This window comes from Lissotriton helveticus, chromosome 12, assembly GCF_964261635.1.
Source record: "Lissotriton helveticus chromosome 12, aLisHel1.1, whole genome shotgun sequence".
Classification (NCBI taxonomy): domain Eukaryota; kingdom Metazoa; phylum Chordata; class Amphibia; order Caudata; family Salamandridae; genus Lissotriton; species Lissotriton helveticus.
In genome coordinates, this window is record NC_136073.1 from 556,329,092 (window position 1) to 556,350,544 (window position 21,453).

General features: G+C 45.2%; 1 protein-coding gene across 3 annotated transcripts in view; it reads right to left on the reverse strand.

The window, feature by feature from the left end:
• Positions 1-21,453, reverse strand: part of LOC144798761 (uncharacterized) — a 1,691,129-nt gene that overhangs the window by 441,467 nt on the left and 1,228,209 nt on the right. The gene's annotated exons all lie outside the window — the stretch shown is intronic.

Here is a 21,453-nt window from a genome sequence, read left to right on the forward strand (position 1 = left end):
CAGTGACGAACTGGGTTAAGGCCTTCTCTATATTTACCGCAGTGATGGGGGAACGTAAACCCGAGGTTATGACTGATTTGATTTGTTACCAGAATCGCATTATGGATTTCTATTCCATGTATGAAGGGGAAGAATGGAAAGGCTATGACATGAAATTCCGTAAAGCAAAAGAATATGATGCTTCTTTGTCTTGGGATTGTTTGGACTCGGTGTCATGGCACAAGCAGCTCCTGCCAGGGGCGACAGGTACGTCCTCGCCAGGCGGGAGCGGGTCCGGAGTGGTCCGCCAAAAGCCCGGGGTGCCCTTTCGAGCAGGCACAGGGGGGGGGCTACCAGCCTAGAGTTGGCGGGAATGGCGGAAAAGGGGGGGTCTGTTGGGGCTTCAATAGAGGCAACTGTAACAGACCACAGGGGACATGCAAATTTAAGCATGTGTGTGCCGGCTGTGGGAATTCCTCACACCCGGAAAGTGCATGTAGATCGAAAATTAGCGGGACGGGGGGTAAAGGCGGGTCTAAGCAGGAGTGAGGTAGAGTTTTGTGACCGATTGCCTACACCCGTTGATCTAATGGTTATGATCCCTTGGTTAAACAAATACCCTGATCATGTATCCGCTGGGGTGTTGAGGAAGGGATTCTTACATGGCTTCCACATCCCGGCGGGGGATTTTCGGGGGAACTCCTTTTGTAGAAACCAGTTATCGATACAGCACAACCCAGGCGTGGCAGAAAAGAAAATAGCAAAAGAAGTCAGTTTAGGGCGAGTGGCTGGGCCCTTTCGTTGCCCGCCGGTGGCTGAGTTCATCTGTTCCCCGTTGGGGGTTGTCCCGAAGAAGGACCCAGGGGAGTTTAGACTCATACATAACCTTTCTGCTCCTAGGGGTTCCTCAGTGAATGATGCCATTGACCCAGAAGCTTGTGCAGTACGATATGCATCGTTCGCCGATGCCGTGGCCATGTTGAACCACCTAGGCCCTGGGGCGCTGATGGCGAAATCTGATATCGAATCAGCGTTCCGGTTGCTGCCGGTGCACCCGCAGGATCAGCGCCTGCTAGGTTTTGCATTTCAGGGAAGTTATTACATGGATAAATGCATGCCCATGGGTTGCTCCATTTCTTGTGCGTATTTTGAAATGTTTAGCTGTTTTTTAGAATGGGCATTCACCGAGGCTACAGGGCATAGACATGTTATGCATTATCTGGATGACTTCCTGTTTTTGGGGGCAGCCGGTGATACGAACTGCGCGCAGGCGCTGTATGATTTCTGCATCCTCATGAGTGAATTTGGAGTCCCATTGGCACCAGGTAAGACGGTTGGACCATCTACTTCACTGGAGTTTCTGGGAATTGAACTCGATTCTGTGGAGGGGTGTTTCCGATTGCCGATGGAAAAAGTGGTCAAGTTTAGGGCTTCCTTGTGCAATGCCTGAGTGGGGATAAAGTGACCCTGCACCAGTTACAACAAACAGTGGGTCAGCTTAATTTTGCCTTGAGGGTGATGCCTATGGCCCGCCCCTTTTCGCGCTCTATCGCGCAAGCCATGGTAGGTCTCAAGGAGGGTCACCACCGTACGAGACTGTCAGGGGAGGTTCGCCAGGATATGCGTATTTGGATGGCATTTCTGGCGGACTTCAACGGTCGAGTCGTGTGGAACTCCCCGCCGGAATCTTCAGATGAACTAGGTCTATGGACCGACTCAGCAGGGAGCGTGGGTTTTGGCGCCATCTTAGGTAATCGATGGTCGGCACAAACATGGCCAACATGGTGGCACTCCAACGATCTCACAAGTAACATTGGGTTCCTGGAGTTATTCCCCATCTGGGTTGCTCTGATGACATGGTCTGACGACTTCAGGGACCGCTCAGTGGTGTTTTGGTCTGATAATATGACTGTTGTCGAGTGCATTAACCAACAGGCAGCACGCTGCAAATTGATCTTGAGATTGTTGAAAGAAATTGTGCTGCTTTGCATGAGATTGAATGTACAGTTCAGGGCGAAACATGTGCCAGGTGTACTGAATCATGCGGCTGATGCACTCTCTCGTTCACAAATGCAGGCATTCAGGGGTTATCTACCCACAGCGGACCTAGAGGCAGCACCATTCCCCGAAACAATATGGCTAATCGGTGCCCCGGATTACAAGACCTCGTGGCAGCGAGTTTAGCCCCCAGGACAAAGAAAGCATACGAAGGAGCGTTTCGTTCCTATTGCACATATTTGGGTCCCACAGAGAGTCGGAACTGGGGTCAGGAGGAATCCTTCCTGGGGTACTTGGTAGCGCTGCACAGAGAGGGCCGATCAGCGGCAACGGCCAGTAGGCATAGGGCTGCCATTTCATTCATGGCCCAGGTACACGGCATAAAAGACCCTACAGGTTCAGTTTTGGTGAAAAAAGCCCTTCGCGGCTGGCAGCGCCTTGAGGGTTGCAAGCAAGATACGAGGCACCCGATTGGCTTAGACAGGCTGTCTCTGCTTTAGCAAAGCTGGATGAGACGTGTTCCTCCCATTTTGAAGCAGTTCTGTTCCGGGCAGCGTTCACATTGGCATTCCATGGGGCTATGAGGGTGAGCGAACTTGTCGCAAGGAACAAGAGAGATATGGAGGGAGGCTTGTGCAGGGATCACATCCAAATAAGGGGTGATTCGATGGTGATCGTGATAGCCAGGTCCAAGACTGACCAGGGGGCTATGGGAAACAGTGTGGTCGTACAGCGCAAGCGTGGGTCCCCCATCTGCCCGTTGAAGTGTGTGGAAGACTATTTGGCGCTAAGGGCGGCCGCATGGGGGGGAGTTTGCTCCGACACAAGGATGGCACTCCACTTACGAGATTTCAGTTTCGGAGGGTGCTAGCACTGTCAATCGCTGACGCGGGCATGGACCCGTGCGATTTTGGGACCCACTCCTTTAGGATAGGGGCTGCTACTGAGGCTACAGCCAGGGGTCAGAGTGCTGAGGAAGTGAAACAATTGGGCCGTTGGTCCTCGAAATGCTTCAAGAGGTATGTGCGATTGCACATGTTGTGAGTGATCAATTGACATGCACTCACGTTTTCTGTCTTTTGTTTACTTTACAGTTTCGCGAGCCTGCCACGCGGGGCGGAATTTGAGGTCGACCCAGCACCAGGAGACCAGCGGTCAGAGGCCAACGACTGGAGAGAGGATGGTATGGGTCGTGGGCCACTCATACGTGAGGCGCGCCGGCAACGTATTCAAGGAAGGTGACGCGATTCACGCACCTGGGGAATACGGGTTCAGAGTGGCCTTCCATGGGAAGGGTGGGCTCGTTTTTGACCACTTTGAATCATTTTTCGAGGGGCTTCTAGGGCGGTATAGGTCACCGCCATCTGTAGTCATAGTACACCTGGGAGGCAACGACTTGGTGACACTGGGTAGACGAGTGTTACTTGAACGAATTTTGTCGGCGGTTAGCTGGTTGGCTAAAAGAGTCCCGGGGTGTACGATTGCCTGGTCCCACATGATTCCTAGGAAGATGTGGCAGGGGGGCCTTTCGGTGTCAGCACTGAACCATTCAGTTAAACGGGTCAATAATAAAATAGGTAGATTGTTCCGTTCTGCGCAGTTGCATAACATTCCTCATGGGTGTATTCGGGGTGATCAATTGTATCTGAACGATGGGGTTCACCTGTCCAGGGAGGGGAATGACTTATTCATAGGAGACTTCGTTGCATGGCTAAGGGGTTTGAGGAAGCATGACCTATAGGAGGAGTAGGGGGGACCGGCTAGTCGGTCAACTATCCGGTCTGTGGCGGTAAGGTCATGATCGGTGAGCAGTAATTTCAAGGTCCCTAGAGTGGGGCGCCACCCACAATGGATGGGAGCGCCCGGGGGAAGACGGCCATTGGCCCCTTCCACGGGGAGGCGGCACCCACTAAGGATGGGGCGCCTAGGGGGAGATGGCCATGGGCCCCTCCCAGGGGGGGAGGCGGTTAGATGCCCCTCCTACTAATTTCCCGGGGCCGGATATCCACGACGGCGGATAGAGAGTGTGGGGATGGGGGGAGAGTCCACGCTGTCCTTCCTACAGAGACCTCATACGGGAACTCGGACGACCCTTAAGATGGCGTCGAGTAGAAAGGGGGCCCCCACCACGACAAGGGAAGTTACAGTTGGCAATGAGGGTACAGTCCTCTACGCATGCGCCGCTCACACCGTGAGGGCGGGAGTCTGGTAGTAGGGATCTGACACCGGTTAAGACCTTGCCGTTGGCCCTTAATGCTAGGATGTACAATTTGAGTTAGAGTGTATGCATTTTCAGGATGTTAGCCAAAAGTACATGACTGCATCGAAATGTAATAAATGACAAATTGTACATAATGCATAATGATGAAACTTTTATTTAATGTTTTAAATTTTGTTTCATATTTTAATAAATACGGCCGGGAGGGTGACTCCCTCCCGCCTTCCAAAAGTTCAACTATTGTCCGACTTCCCATTCTTGGGGAATGTGTTGGGAGGGGGTGGCGGGCATCCCGGCCATATGGCAAGGGGCGACCACTCGGTCCCCCCGAACGTATGGATGGGTGCCCCGAACCTCCCGGGAAACCATTTTGGGCGGGGTGGGCGGGGTGGGCGTAGCCCGGCTGGTATGCCCGAAGCGGCGTAGCCGGGTCGCGCCTTCCCCCGCCCAAGAGGGGTTGTCCTAGACACCTCAACGGAAGACGCCACGCCCCGTAGGCGTACCAGGGACGGTTACACGCCCTCCCGCAGAAGAATAAAGGAGCGGGAATCCAGAGGAGCGTCCTCTTGTTCCTTGGATCGGAAGGCTGCACCCACTCGTTGCCCGTGAGCCCTCGACGGAACAAGCAGCAATTTTGACCCACCCACCAGCCCCTTATGGCAAATGTTTGGAGAAATAAAGTCTTGCAGAGAGATGGAAGTATAGGCCTTTTTTCCTTGGTAGAAAGAATGAAGGAATGTTGAGAATAAAGATTGACCTTTTGCAAAGATGTCTTCTTGCAGGAAAGAGCAATTGATGGCACAGTAGGATGATGTCGAGTTTTTTCTTTCCTTAGTAGGTAAACAACTGTCGTATTTATTTGTCGGGCAGTAAGGTCATGATCGGTGAGCAGTAATTTCAAGGTCCCTAGAGTGGGGCGCCACCCACAATGGATGGGAGCGCCCGGGGGAAGACGGCCATTGGCCCCTTCCACGGGGAGGCGGCACCCACTAAGGATGGGGCGCCTAGGGGAGATGGCCATGGGCCCCTCCCAGGGGGGGAGGCGGTTAGATGCCCCTCCTACTAATTTCCCGGGGCCGGATATCCGCGACGGCGGATAGAGAGTGTGGGGATGGGGGGAGAGTCCACGCTGTCCTTCCTACAGAGACCTCATACGGGAACTCGGACGACCCTTAAGATGGCGTCGAGTAGAAAGGGGGCCCCCACCACGACAAGGGAAGTTACAGTTGGCAATGAGGGTACAGTCCTCTGCGCATGCGCCGCTCACACCGTGAGGGCGGGAGTCTGGTAGTAGGGATCTGACACCGGTTAAGACCTTGCCGTTGGCCCTTAATGCTAGGATGTACAATTTGAGTTAGAGTGTATGCATTTTCAGGATGTTAGCCAAAAGTACATGACTGCATCGAAATGTAATAAATGACAAATTGTACATAATGCATAATGATGAAACTTTTATTTAATGTTTTAAATTTTGTTTCATATTTTAATAAATACGGCCGGGAGGGTGACTCCCTCCCGCCTTCCAAAAGTTCAACTATTGTCCGACTTCCCATTCTTGGGGAATGTGTTGGGAGGGGGTGGCGGGCATCCCGGCCATATGATGAAGTGTCAGAAATCACAATGTTACAGGAACTAGGGTTAGACACAAAATCACATCAAAAAAGCAGTTTACGACTAAAATCAAAGTACTGCCCACAATTATCCCCTGGGAACAAAATAGACCTATTCTCAGAAGCAGTGATGACGGAACTCGAAAAACTTGAAAAACAACGGAATATGAGATCTGAAAATATCTCAATAAAAGAAAACTTAGCAATACAATCATTGGCAAGGAATACTGCTATAATAATAAAGCCCGCAGACAAGGGCGGAAACATCGTCATTCAAAATACCAATGATTACATCAAGGAAGCACACTAGACGATGAGATGAAATATAGGAAACTAACATCTAATCCGATAAACAAAATGAAAAAAGAAATCAAAGACATGTTGGATGAATGGCATGAACAAAAATTGTTAGACACTGAGGAACTTAAATATTTATGGAAAGAAAATCCAACCATGCCTACAATTTATTTCTTGCCCAAGGTGCATAAGACCCTGATTGACCCACCGGGCAGACCAATAGTGTCCTCATGTGACTCTATATACGAAAACATCTCATCCTATGTTGATCAATACCTAGCTCCAATAGTAAAAAATCTAACCTCATATGTACAAGACACTGGCGATTTTTTACGACTACTTTCTAATATCACCTGGAATCCGACATATCTATTGGTAACATCAATTGAACACACAGTGGGACTCAATGCCTGTGCCTATTTTCTAAAACAAAGAAACATATCCCAATTGGAACATTCAGCCATGCTACTAACACTGATAAGTACGTGCCTCAACAACAATGTTTTTCTCTTTAATCACAATGTCTACCAACAGCTGTGTGGATGTGCTATGGGAATCTCCTTCTCCCCCAACTATGCAAATCTTACTATGGGCTGGTGGGAGAAGGAGATAGCGTGGGGACCAGACAACAACGAAGAATTGGAAAAAATAATGCTCTGGTCGATATATATTGACAACCTCTTTCTTATATGGAACGGCACAAAACAGGATTTTATTAAATATTTCCCCAAACTAAACAACAACCAAGTAGGATTGTCATTCACTTGCAATACAAGTAGAAGTAGAATCGACTACCTTGACATCACGGTATACGTCGAGAATGATCAAATCAACACCACACTCTATAGAAAAAGCACGGCAACTAACAGCATCCTACATGCTGAAAGTTTTCATCCAAAATCAGTGATAAGAAACATTCCGTTTGGAGAATTCATAAGAATGAAAAGAAATTGTTCCAAGGAAGAGGAAGCAAATATAGAAATCGCCAAATGTGCATCCAGACCAAAATCAAGAGGATACAAGAGGAGAGACCTAAATAAAAATATGGAAAAGATCAAGAAAAAAACAAGATCAGAAATTTTAATGAAACCACCAAAAATAAAAATGAACACACATGAAGCACCGAGATTGATTTTGAACTATAGCAAAGAGGCACAAATGATCAGAGGATGTGTACAAAAATACTGGCCATTACTACATCAGGACCCTGATCTCAAAAAAATCATAGGAAAAGAACCGAACTTGACTTTCAGAAATGTACCTTCATTGAAAGATATGCTGGTGAAAAGTCATTTTGAAACAACAAATAAAACATCCACCAACCGGCTAGAAGAACAAAAAAGCGGTTTTAACAAGTGTGGAAAATGCAAGGCATGTAAAATCGGGAAGAACAAAAAATCCTTCAGAGATCCGGAAGGACGGCTAATTGAGATAAAAACAAAAATTACTTGCACTACCCAATTTGTTGTGTACGTCATCCAGTGTGACTGCGCTCAGATGTACATAGGAAGCACAATCTGTACCTTGAAAAAGAGAATATTAGAACATATAAGAGCGGTGAAAAACAGGGATATGACGTATGCTACAGCAAAACACATGCTTGAATGCCAAGGAGGAGATTGGCAGAAAATGTGCTTCTTTGGAATTGACAACATCAGAGAAAATGAAAGACTGGGTGATCGAAAATTAAAATTAAGACAACTTGAATCAAAGTACATAATTCGGATGAAAACTAAAATCCCGAGGGGGATGAACCTCGATGAGGAACTCTTTGTACACTTGTAAATAAGAACTTTGTAATTGAACAGAAACCAAAATCAGAATTGTGATTTAGAGTCAAAAACATCTTGGTGACAAACTATAAAAGCTTTATATAATGAGGTGGGGGATAGATTCAGCGCAGAAAAGACGAGGGTCACATATACAAGGATATATGAGAGGTAACCAAGGGTACTACACCTTAAAATACGAGATAATGCATTATCTTATATGATGACATGTGACAAATAGGCAAGCCGTGCGATTGCACTAGTATAAACTTACACATGGTTTTAATTAGGTACTATACCTTTAAAGTGCAAGCATATTAAACAAACAATGTGTACAATCGCAGTATATAAAAAACGTGCCAAAAAACGTACTAGAAAATGTAACTTTAAACAAAGATATACAACTGTCACAAAAGGTGTCACTTTGCTGTATGTATATATATGAACTACAAGTCCCAGAAATCCAAAGGTAGTGGGCTGTAATGCAAAGCCTTTTTAAGCAAAGAGAAAAGTAGTGCCGCCCACCATGAGAAAGGGCGTGTGCCCGAAACGCGTCGGTGTGACAGACTAATCTTGCTGTGGAGTTTTCTAAATAAACGGAGTTATTACAGTTCCTGAGTGCGGCGTACGTTTTTTGCCACAAAAAAAAAAAAATATATATATATATATATATGCAAAAAAGAAGCAGAGAACTCTGGGTAGTTCTCAAGTTTAGGTGGAAAGCAGCTCCTGTATAGAGCACTCTCAACACCAGCGACACTCTAGATCTGCTCACCTCAAAAATACCCTTTCAGGCACAGAGTGACGAATAAATAATAATTGACTATACAACTGATTATCAATGCCGTATTTATATAATATTAAGTGACAACCACCAATGCGACCATTTGTATTTGATATTACACTATTTTTCCTGGAGTTTATTTACTTTCTAAAACGATAAACAATTTTGGAATTATTAATGTAATTTAGCCGTTCAGCAGGAAAGGATTGTTGACAGAATTCAGCAACTTACACAGCGTAAAGAAAGTCTTTTGTTCAGTTCTATGGATTTTATGGGCCATGTGATAAGTCACATGGTACCAGTGCACTTTAAATGTTGTTTGTATTCACAAAACTTTATTCGTGACCAAGCCTGCTGGGTCAGGCGAAACGCGTTGAAAGCGGCAATAAAGGAAATATATTTTCACCACATTGGCGTCGTCTCCTCTGCGTATCCTGTGTCGAGGTTGAGTTGGAATATGTATCCGTGCTTTTGCTCGTGAAGCCGGAAAGACGACGCGCCCATTGGTCAGGTTACGGCAGAGTTTCGTGAGCACTGGAGGTGATTGTTTGCTGCCGTCCCCCTCACGCAGACCGAGCTGGAGTAACCGGAAAGGAGTTCACTGCTATTCCGAAACCTTCGTCGTACGGAGCCCGTGTCCGAATACAGGTGTGTGCCACCCTTCACCGGACGACTGCTTGGCGGGAAGGTAGGCGAAGTCGACTTCGGAATTGAGTGTCTGCGATATTGAGGAAGAGGGAAAGCTCGTGTGGAGTGTCCGAGATTAAGCGCGGACCCACACCAGCGGTTGGTGAAACGTGTGCATTAACTTTTACAAATCATGTCGCTTGAGGAAATGGATGAGCGTGAACAGGAGGCACTACAGATTTTTGACGATGAAAAAAAACAGAATGTTTCAAAAGCAAGTAAAGAGAAAATGCCGGATGTAATGGTGCGCTTGAAGCGCCTTGAGAAATTATCCCGGGGGGAGCTCTCAAAATGGTGGGAGTCCAGGTCCCTTCAGCGGTACCTGGAAGTTGGAAGAATCCCCAGAGGTCTTAGAATACTTGTAGCCCCGACATACGAGGATCCCGACCCACTCATGTTACAGGAGTGGGCAGATAATAATCAAGAGTCATCGTGTCGCATGTTGAGAATACTGATCAAATATGCAGACAGCGATCGGGCTAAAATGATGGAGGAGATTGGACAGATTAATGATATGTTGGCAAAGGAAGTGAATCAAGAACCAATTCTCCAGTATAAAAAGGATATGGCAGAACGAGTGATGAAGTTGGGAACCTCTATCAAAGAGCGAAAAGCCCAGAAATGTATAAGGGACAAAAAGGATTATGACCGTGGGCAGATTTACACTTTTGCTAAAAAATTCGAAAATGTTAGAAGAATAAAAATGAGTGGTGCCATGCAAAGACAACAAGTGGCCCAGTCAGGCGTATGTAGCGTCCCAAGCTCTGATGTGGCAACCTCAGCTGAAGAGGGGCCCAGTGGGGAACGAATCCCTACAGTTATTGATGAATTCGGTTTTTTTCAGGAAGACCGACGATTCAACCTACGCCCCAGAACAAAAGTAAATTACGCCAAACCGCCAAGAGGAAAAGGCAAAGGAGCAAAAGGCGCAAAACAACGAGTAATTAATAGTGCAAAGGTACAATCTGACCCTATCCCGGATGTGACACAACCCATGACATCGGTAGTTAATTTGACCAACATGGAACTGTCGACAAAAGAAGAGGAAATCCTTAATATAGGGTTATCATTTTGTCCGACAGCGGAATTCAACTATGTCCAGACTAGAATAGACATTTTCAAATTTACAAGACTTTTGAAATTAAAGAAACAATTCACTCTGAACCGATGTTCGGCAAACGAGGCTTCGAATCAAGGAACCAGTGAGGCTTCACTGGGTGAATTGAATGTACAGGACATGGACCTAATGCTTGATCTCCAGCCATCTGGCGTGATGTTTGGAAGCAGTGAAAATAGTGAAAATATTGAAAGACTCACAAGTGGAGATCCACCGGTATTGATGAACCAAGCAGATGAAGTGGCAAGGACTGAGGGTCTTGTCATTAATGCAAGTGATCCTACTGGCTTCAGACTTAGGTCTCGGTATATTCCCTACACTGCACGAGACACTATCGATGTATTTAATGACCTAGTTGTCGACGATTTGAAGAACTTAGAGAAATGCACTAGTGTGTGTAATAAAAGATTTAATCAGCAAGAGAAAGACCAGGCTGCCCTCATTAACAAAATCCAACAGAATGATAAGTGTATTGTGCGCAATGCAGATAAAGGTGGGAACGTGGTTCTTTGGGATAGGCACAAATATCTTTCAGAAGCCTATAAACAGTTAAACAACAGATCATGTTATATGAGGATCAAACCAGAAATTATGACAAACAGTCACACACAATACAACTCTGAGCTTGATAATTGCTTTGGCCAACAATTGATCACACATGATGAATATCGATTTCTTAAAATAGTTAATCCGGTAACTCCGGTTTTCTAGCTACTACCTAAGGTCCACAAAGATCTCTGTGACCCTCCGGGCAGACCTATTATCTCTGCGATAGGTAGTGGTCTTGAGAACACTTCCAAGTTTATTGACTCCTACCTCAATCCACTGGTTGCACTGCTTCCATCATACATACTGGACACTGGGGCGTTTCTTAAGTCTATTTATGACATCCCTTGGGAAGATGACATAGTATTGGTGACAATTGATGTAACCACTCTTTATACCAGCATTAAACACAGTGATGGTCTTAATGCTGTAAGACACTTCCTGGGGAATAGACCAATCAAACTTTGGGCCCATACTCAAATGCTTCTTTCGATGGTCTCAACCTGTTTGAAGAATAATTACTTCATTTTCAATGATGAACTATTTCATCAGACGTGTGGCACTGCGATGGGCACCTGCTTCGCCCCCAGCTATGCTAATTTGCATATGGGCTGGTGGGAGGAGCAGGTGATCCGGAAGCACTGTCACGAGGAGTGGGACAACAACATCCTACATTGGAGTCGCTTTATTGACGACCTGTTTCTTGTTTGGAGGGGACCAATTCCTGACTTAAATGTATTCTTGGCTAAATTACAAAAGAACAGTTTGAACTTAAAATTTACAAGTACTGTGAGCACTGAGTCCGTAAACTTTCTTGACCTAACAGTCTATATAAAAGACAATAAGTTACACACTAAGCTCTATAGGAAGGAAACATCTGGGAACACCGTGTTACAGGCGAGTAGTTTCCATCCCACTAATCTGGTGAATAGCATCCCCTATGGGGAGGGTTTGAGAGTCTTAAGGAACTGTAGTGACCCTACAGAGAGAGAACGTGAATTGAGTACTCTTAAATCAAGATTTAAACAACGTGGGTATAGTGAGAACTGTTTGAATAGCTCATTTGTTAAAGTCGGGCAAAGAACTAGAGAAGATGTCCTTTTCAAGCACAGGGAGAAGAGGAAAGGTATGACTGAGAACGAATGCAGATTGATTACTAACTATAATAGGCTGCATGGCTCTATAAGGAAGATACTGGCACGACACTGGCATGTCATCAAGAATGAACCAATTCTAGGCCCTTCGTTAGCTAGTCGACCCCTTATCACCTTTCGCAAAGCGAAATCATTCAAACAAATGTTAGTGAAAACCATGGTGGCCAAGGTCAAGAAAAAGAGTAAAAAGAGTAATTGGATGGCAAGAAAGGATGGATTTTTGAAATGTAGTAAATGTAAAGCTTGCGAGCATGGGAAAAAATGTCAGTACATACAAACCAGGCCTCTCTAACAGGGTAAAAAAGATAAAGGGACAATATGACTGTAAAACCGACTATGCCATCTATGTTTTGAAATGTGAATGTAACCTGCAATATGTGGGGAGCACAATCAAACCCGTCCATCAACGGGTGTTACAACATCTAAGGGCGATCAAAAATGCAGATAGATCATATCCGGTCGCCCGGCATTTTGAAAGATTTCATGACAAAGATGTTGGCGGTTTGACTTACTTTCTTATCGATTCGATACCTGTGAATGAAAGAGGGCGTGACAGGATTAAGAGGCTACGTAAGCTCGAATCATGGTACATTGTGGAATTAAATTCAAAAAGCCCTTATGGATTGAATATTGAAGAAGATCTATATACGCACCTATAATTATCGATTGATATTGTATTGTTGATTGAATATTATTATTCAGAATATTGCTTCCTTGACAGTGGCATCCAGTTTCCTTTTTCAAGGTTTTTGTTTGGTTATAAAATTTTTATTTTTTCACTTTATGTTGAACTGAACGTTTGGCCCACTGGGGCTGCACTGTTAAGCTGTAAGAACTTTCAAAGTTGCTGTTCCGTAAGGTATTACTGTGGGTATAATTCCTTATGGCGAACGGAATGTGGAGAGTAACATATATTCCCTTATGGGAGTATTTTAGCTACCAGGGTATCAATTTTATATACGAATGAAGAGCATGGTTAAGTCTTGAGGTCTATATTGTGTTTATGCCCACTGGGGCTTAATTCACTATACAACTGATTATCAATGCCGTATTCATATAATATTAAGTGACAGCCACCAATGCGACCATTTGTATTTGATATTACACTATTTTTCCTGGAGTTTATTTACTTTCTAAAACGATAAACAATTTTGGAATTATTAATGTAATTTAGCCGTTCAGCAGGAAAGGATTGTTGACAGAATTCAGCAACTTACACAGTGCACTTTAAATGTTGTTTGTATTCACAAAACTTTATTCGTGACCAAGCCTGCTGGGTCAGGCGAAACGCGTTGAAAGCGGCAATAAAGGAAATATATTTTCACCACATTGGCGTCGTCTCCTCTGCGTATCCTGTGTCGAGGTTGAGTTGGAATATATATATATATATATATATATATATATATATATATATATATATATATATATATATATATATATAATGTTATCACTTTACATGACCAGGAATATTCATTTTATAATCTATGTTTCTTAAATGCAACATATATTTGTTATGAGACTAACTTTTGATAGATGTGGTATAATTTACAGCACATAGCTTTTTAACATCATTGTCCTGTTCATTGACATAAACAATGTGATCAAATCATGGTAAAGTTTACAGCACATAGCACTTTTTACATTTATATATATACTAGGACTGTTCATAGGATCTTGATATTAACATGTAACTGGGTTTCGAAATGACAGCCAGATTACTGTTGGGACGAGATTGGCTTAAGACACTTAAGGAGTGACTAAAAGTGGCGATATTACATGGCACTATTATTTTAGTCTTTATCATTATATTATTAGGAACCTCATACCTGATTGCACTTTTTTGCACACTTTTTTTCACGCCATTTTGCACTTTCTACGGCACCTTATGAAAACTTGTAAATCATACTGTCATGTTCACCCATGACAGCAATGCCCTATATTTAGGCTGGTTTGGACAACTACTTAGATCCTCTACATTTTTTAATATGGACATTTTTTTTTAATATGGGCTGTTTTTCTCCATTCTGTAGTACAACAATGATTGTTGAAAATGTTAGTCCCTGATTGTTAAAATTAGATTGATAGTGACTGTAGATCGGATCACAACCATCATATAACCATACAACATACGGGTACTTTACCATAATTAGTGAATTCAGTTATAAATTAACATAGGAAAATTACAATTTTTTCTGAAACCAATATCACCTAATAAATTCACATAGGAACATAACAATATATTTCTGAAACCAATATCAACTGATATGACAGGTTGTGGGAATTTGAGAGAAAAAATCATTGGAAAGATTCATTGAATTTTGCCTTGCTTTTGCAATGTGTAAAATGTTCAAAATGTAATATATTTGTGTGTGCCCCTTTAAATTGTGGGGGTCATTTTGGAGGGAAGTCTCCCTTTAAATAATCTGTCTTTACACACATACTTCAGACCCAGTTGAAGGCTCCGGCTGAAACGCGTAGGTCCTCTTGTTGCACTGTCGGTGGAATAAAAAATAAAAATAAAATGGACTACTTACAACCTGCTGTACCTGGCGTGATGCGTTTCTTCTACACCCTGGGAGTGAGGGGGCCATTGTTGGAAGAATTTTGGAATATAAATATATATATATTCACGGACAAAAACAAAGGTTAGAGGGTTATGGTTAGATGAGAATTTCAGTGACAACATAACGCTTGTAACGTGCACAACCACTGAAACTCAACAGTTATAGGTAGTTCTGATATCTATGTAACTATGAGTCGCGACCTCAGGTAACTATAACTTGTGACTTGGCCATGCAGAGTTTTCTCATCAATGATTTCATTCCAAATGTTGCAGTGATATTATCAATGATATCATAGAAAATGTCATTAGTGATGTCATATGTGGGTTAATTAGCAGTTAATGGTGAGGGCTCGGGTTATAGTTACTTTGGGGCACAAGCTTTGTGCTCTGACCTGGTGGGAGAACATTATTCTTTCCCTGTCCGCGCCCGTAGGCAGAAAAATAGACGGTGTCCCCTGGGTTAGGGACCGTGGGACACAGTACCTGAGTCAGCCTCGGGGGATAGAGTCCTGGAGCCATAAAATGCCTCTGGGTGGGGGGCCACACAACCTCCCTCTCCTTTATTTAAATGACGCATTGAGGGAAGCAAGCCCCGGGCCTCTTTGAGGCTTGGGGGAGCCATGCGCTCCCTCCTCTTTATTGGACTGATGGCCCGAGGGATAAGGGTCCCAGAGCCTGTCAGAGACATGAGGAGGGGGCCGCATGGCCCCCGTTTCTTAAGTGCTAATGCAGCCCCAGGGGATGGGGGCCCCGGAGCTCTTTTGGCCTTGAGGAGGGGGGCCGCTGTGTGGCCCCCTTGTTTGTCAAAAGGGCCACCCTAGGGGATCATTTTGTAAAAGGAGCCGGAGCCTGCGCTTTAAAAAAAAATAATTACCACTGATTCATTTATCCCCTGAAAATGTGCTGTAAAACAAAAAACACATTTGAAAACATTTTTTTTTTAAATTTTGGGCCCCGGCTACCATTCCTTGTTTCCCTCTGTTGCTCTTGAATTTCATTGTTGCGCCCTGAGGAAAGTGCATGACCGCATTTTGGTTTCCCACCAAAACGAGTGTCTGCATTAAAAAAGTGGGGACCTGAAGATGATGCCATTCAAGAAACAAATATAAGAAGAATAAATGACCCTATATAGCAGGACTTCGAATAAAAGTTGTCCCTATTGTACGTTACAAATTGTTACGGCATGACATAATAATGTATTGATTGTTCATAAAAGATATTGTTCTATATAGCGTATTATAGTAGGAGAATCTACATATATATCTAGTATATGAGTTGCTCAGGGGCCCTCTTCTTTTACCCATATGGATGGCCTCCTGAGCCCAGGAGACAGGCAGCTTTATATTAAAAGTGGGGACATAAAAGGTCAAGCCTATATGTCCCTACAGTGGGATTCACCATTGGAAACTACTATAAGTGTTAGTGGTCTATAGGATAACATGGGCTGCCACTCGGGCACTCTCGAAGTTGGCAAGTTATGGTACTGCCAGAATATGTCAAGTTTGTTACCAAACAATGTGCCTTCTCACTCCTGACATGAATCTTGTGCCTTGGGTGATGTTGCATGTACCCAGGTGGTTACCTTGGAGGTTGCCCACCGGGTTGCTCCAGCTTCTCTGTTCACTGGCTGGCCAGCCCACACTTCCCATGTTCACTGCGACCTCCTGCCAGGCAGTGTGATCACTGCCAGCAGTTAGGGACAAAAGCTTGGGCAGGAAAGTGGTCACACCTCCCTCCTCCCAAGCAGGCTAATAAAGTGGCACATCAAGGAGGTGAGCTTCAAAGGCTGCACTACCACACTGTGTGAATCTGCGTGGAGAGACTCTGCTATACTTCCATGCTTAGCAGTGATTTAAAACTGAACTGTGTATTCGTATATTTGGGCCTTTCCTTTTTAACTGCACTTCGTGCTCTAATGTGGCATTATGTTTGCTTATTTTAAAAATGCATCTTTTTTTCGTAAATTGCAGTGAATACTACCGCAATTAACTTTTACTTACGTGTACCGCCTGCTGGTCCCCGGTCCGCCACGGCTTGTGCCGGTTGTTGCGGAGGGACACTCAGCAAGGGAACACATAGCAGCGTCATCAGAGCTGCCCCGCCCCTTTCTCCTACATATTCCACTCCATAGCGCGGACGCGCGCAGCTAGAGCGGCACCCCTGTTGTAAGGTGGCTGACGTCCGTTGCTTTACACTGTGTGAATCTGTGTGGAGAGACTCTGCTATACTTCCATGCTTAGCAGTGATTTAAAACTGAACTGTGTATTCGTATATTTGGGGCTTTCATTTTTAACTGCACTTCGTGCTCTAATGTGGCATTATGTTTGCTTATTTTAAAAATGCATCTTTTTTTCGTGAATTGCAGTGAATACTACCGCAATTAACTTTTACTTACGTGCACCGCCTGCTGGTCCCCGGTCCGCCACGGCTTGTGCCGGTTGTTGCGGAGGGACACTCAGCAAGGGAACACATAGCAGCGTCATCAGAGCTGCCCCGCCCCTTTCTCCTACATATTCCACTCCATAGCGCGGACGCGCGCAGCTGGAGCGGCACCCCTGTTGTAAGGTGGCTGACGTCCGTTGCTTTACACTGTGTGAATCTGTGTGGAGAGACTCTGCTATACTTCCATGCTTAGCAGTGATTTAAAACTGAACTGTGTATTCGTATATTTGGGGCTTTCATTTTTAACTGCACTTCGTGCTCTAATGTGGCATTATGTTTGCTTATTTTAAAAATGCATCTTTTTTTCGTAAATTGCAGTGAATACTACCGCAATTAACTTTTACTTACGTGTACCGCCTGCTGGTCCCCGGTCCGCCACGGCTTGTGCCGGTTGTTGCGGAGGGAAACTCAGCAAGGGAACACATAGCAGCGTCATCAGAGCTGCCCCGCCCCTTTCTCCTACATATTCCACTCCATAGCGCGGACGCGCGCAGCTAGAGCGGCACCCCTGTTGTAAGGTGGCTGACGTCCGTTGCTTTACACTGTGTGAATCTGTGTGGAGAGACTCTGCTATACTTCCATGCTTAGCCGTGATTTAAAACTGAACTGTGTATTCGTATATTTGGGGCTTTCATTTTTAACTGCACTTCGTGCTCTAATGTGGCATTATGTTTGCTTATTTTAAAAATGCATCTTTTTTTCGTAAATTGCAGTGAATACTACCGCAATTAACTTTTACTTACGTGTACCGCCTGCTGGTCCCCGGTCCGCCACGGCTTGTGCCGGTTGTTGCGGAGGGACACTCAGCAAGGGAACACATAGCAGCGTCATCAGAGCTGCCCCGCCCCTTTTTCCTACATATTCCACTCCATAGCGCGGACGCGCGCCAAAGGCGCGCCAAAGGCAAGTCCGTCTGCGCCCGTCCGCGCCAGGACGCCGCCCTGCCGCCCCGACCCCTACATACCTCCTTAGCTGTACAGCGGTAAGTTTCTTCCCTAGTTATCATGCTCAATTACTCACGGGAAGAATTATTAGCCCTCAATCCCAGAAACTCGTTGAATGTACGTAAAGTCCAAGTTGTGCAGAGCACACTGAAGCTTAGTACCTGTAAATCCACAGTTACCGCTATTCCTCTGCCCAAACTTGTTTGCTCCGCCCCTACGAATTCGGTCACAGCCAAAGGATGCATTCAGGTATCAGCCCTATACCTCAATACTAGATCCATCCCCAAGCATGCTCTTGAGATCTGGAGCCTTTTAGATATGGAGCGGCCTGACATTTGTTTCTTCACTGAAACCTGGTTACATAGCCTTGCTTCGCCAGATGTGGCTATTGCATTTCCCCAGGACTACCATCTAATCAGGCAAGATAGAGAAGGTAGGAAAGGCGGAGGAGTCGCGGTGGCGGCCAGACCTCCTATCTCCATTACCCTTCTCGACTCTTTCGTTAAACCAATGCTTGAAATATTAATAGTTAACATCTTGTACAACAATACACCATTGGGAAGGGCTGCCCTAGTTTATAGACCCCCGAGAGACATAACCAAATTTGTCAATGTTCTTCTTGATACAATAGCCTCCCATGTATTGGCCACTGATAATTTCATCTTGATAGGTGACTTTAATTTCCACGCTGAACTTGACCACGATGAAGATAATTGCCATCTATTTTCTACTCTAGAAACGCTATCACTATCTCAAAGAGTCACTGGACCGACACATCAAGCGGGGCACACTCTTGACTTGATTTTTTCCAATCTTCCTAGCCTTAATTGTGAGCCCCCATTACCTATGACGTGGACCGATCATCACCTTGTAAAATTTAGTTTTTGCAGACCAACTGACTCCAGGCCTTCCAAACGCACAGACACCAAATCAGTACGGCCCTGGCGTAAGTTGACCCTAGAAGCTTTTTCTTCAGCTTTTACTCCCCCAAACCCTCATGTAACAAATATCAACTTAACCGCAGCCCAGCTAGAAGCATCAATTAGGGGTACTTTGGATACTATCATACCTGAAACAACAGTCAAGGTGAAATCTATAGCATCGCCTTGGTTCACGGATGAACTCAAAGCGGATAAATCCGCCAGTAGATCGGCGGAACGACTGTGGAGAAAGACCGGAACACCAGAAAATCGTCTGAATTATAAACGGGTTCATGCAACCTACCTGAAAAAAATAAAAGCTGCTAAATCCTCTTACCTCACGTCCAGGATTAATAAAGCCGCCCACTCGAGCAAAGAACTTTATAAAATAGTTAAAGAATTCACCTCTCCGCAGGTGGAGCAGTCAGCATTCTTGCCCTCAGCTCAGTGGGTTGACTCACTTGCAGTTTATTTTGACAATAAAATTAAGTCGATCTACTCCACATTTGTTACCCCTAAATCCGATACCCACCAAATCAGAGAGGCCCCACCCTGCCTTCTTGCTGCCCCTGCCCACACTGAATCCCCTTCCATTCTGGAATTTGAGACCATCACTACGGAGGAAGTGTTAGAAACCCTCTTGAAGGTGAAATCTGGTTCCCCTACAGATTCTGTGATCCCACGCAAGTGTAAAATGATTTTCCCTTCTTTGATTAATTCTCTTACCAATATTTTTAATGCTTCATTTGACCTCGCCTCGTTCCCCAGTTGCTGGAAGGTGGCTCAGATCAAGCCTATTCTAAAAAAAAACAATAGTGACCCTACCATCTTGTCCAACTATAGGCCGATCTCGCTTCTGCCTTACTTTGGTAAGGTACTGGAGCATCTTGTTAATAAGCGAGTTTCAACATTTATAGAGGAACAGGGTCTCCTCGATCCCTCACAGTCGGGGTTCCGGGCTGCTCATGGGACCGAGACTGCTGTGATGGAGGTAGTGGACAATATCCGCCTCTCCCTTGATAGGGGTGAGTCCGCGGTCCTTGTCCTGCTGGATTTATCAGCCGCCTTTGACACCGTCTCCCACAGTATTCTTCATCAACGACTGTGGGAGATCGGTGTCAGAGGCAAAGCCAGTGCTTGGTTTGAGAGTTATCTGGCCGGCCGGTACACCTATGTAAAGGTGGACTCCCTGGAATCCAGTAAGATCCCCCTTCCCGTTGGAGTTCCCCAGGGGTCAATTCTAAGTCCCCTGCTTTTTAATCTCTACCTCACCCCTCTGGCTAAAGTAATAAAGTCTTACGGCTTCTCCACAGTATCTTATGCAGATGATACTCAGGTGTCGATTACCTGCAGTCTGGATTTTGTTGACACTCGTTCCAGATTCCAGAAATGTATGATTGCCATCAAGGACTGGATGAGTGTCAACAAACTCCAACTGAACTGCGGCAAGACGGAAATAATGCTGTTTGGTAAGGCCAAGCAGATATGGACACAGGATTGGTGGCCGCAGGAAATGGGACCTTGCCCCGAGCCCAAAGAGGTGGTTCGTGACTTGGGAATCATGATTGAACCCACCCTCTCTATGAAATCCCATGTTAATCTTGTGTCCCATACCTGCTATGGCCTCTTGCGCCGCCTGCGTAAGATATTTAAGTGGCTCCCCCCTGAATCCAGGAAACCCTTGATTCAGGGACTCATTATCAGTCGCTTGGATTATGGCAACGCCTTGTTTGCTTCCATAAATGAGTGTCTGTTGACCACGCTACAGACGGTTCAGAACGCCGCAGCCCGCCTGGTGCTTGGCCTGCCCCCTAGGTCATCTGCTCTGCCTAGCCTCAGGGAGTTACACTGGCTCCCTGTGCGCCAAAGAAGCCACTTTAAGATACTTAGTATTGTCCACAAGCTTCTCCTGGGAACTGGTCCTTCTTATCTAGCAAAGAAACTGGTTCCGTACAAGCCTTCCGGAGTTCTAAGATCCAGCTCTAAATGCCTTCTGGTCCAACCAAGGGCCAGAACTACGAGAAATGGCTGTCGGGCATTCTCCTATATAGCCCCCTTACTCTGGAACAAACTGCCTCCTTATCTCTCATCCATTTCTAACCATATGGCCTTCCGGAAGGGTCTGAAAACATGGCTCTTCCCTAACTAACCAGTGTCACCTTCTTACTCAAGGGTCGTTATCTCTTTCTGCTAAGCGCCTTGAGACCTTTTTGGTGATTCGTGCGCTATATAAGAATCTATGACTTATGACTTATGACTTATCAGCGCTGACTCCGAGTGAAGGAAAAAGACCTCCCCCTGCCCAGGCACATTTGGACCTGAGCAAGTGGGAAATTAGTGATGCAAGGAGGTGTACACCCCAAGAAGGCTAGCCACACCTCAAGGGTGAGTAGCCTGGTATGTACACTAAAATTAGATTTCTGGC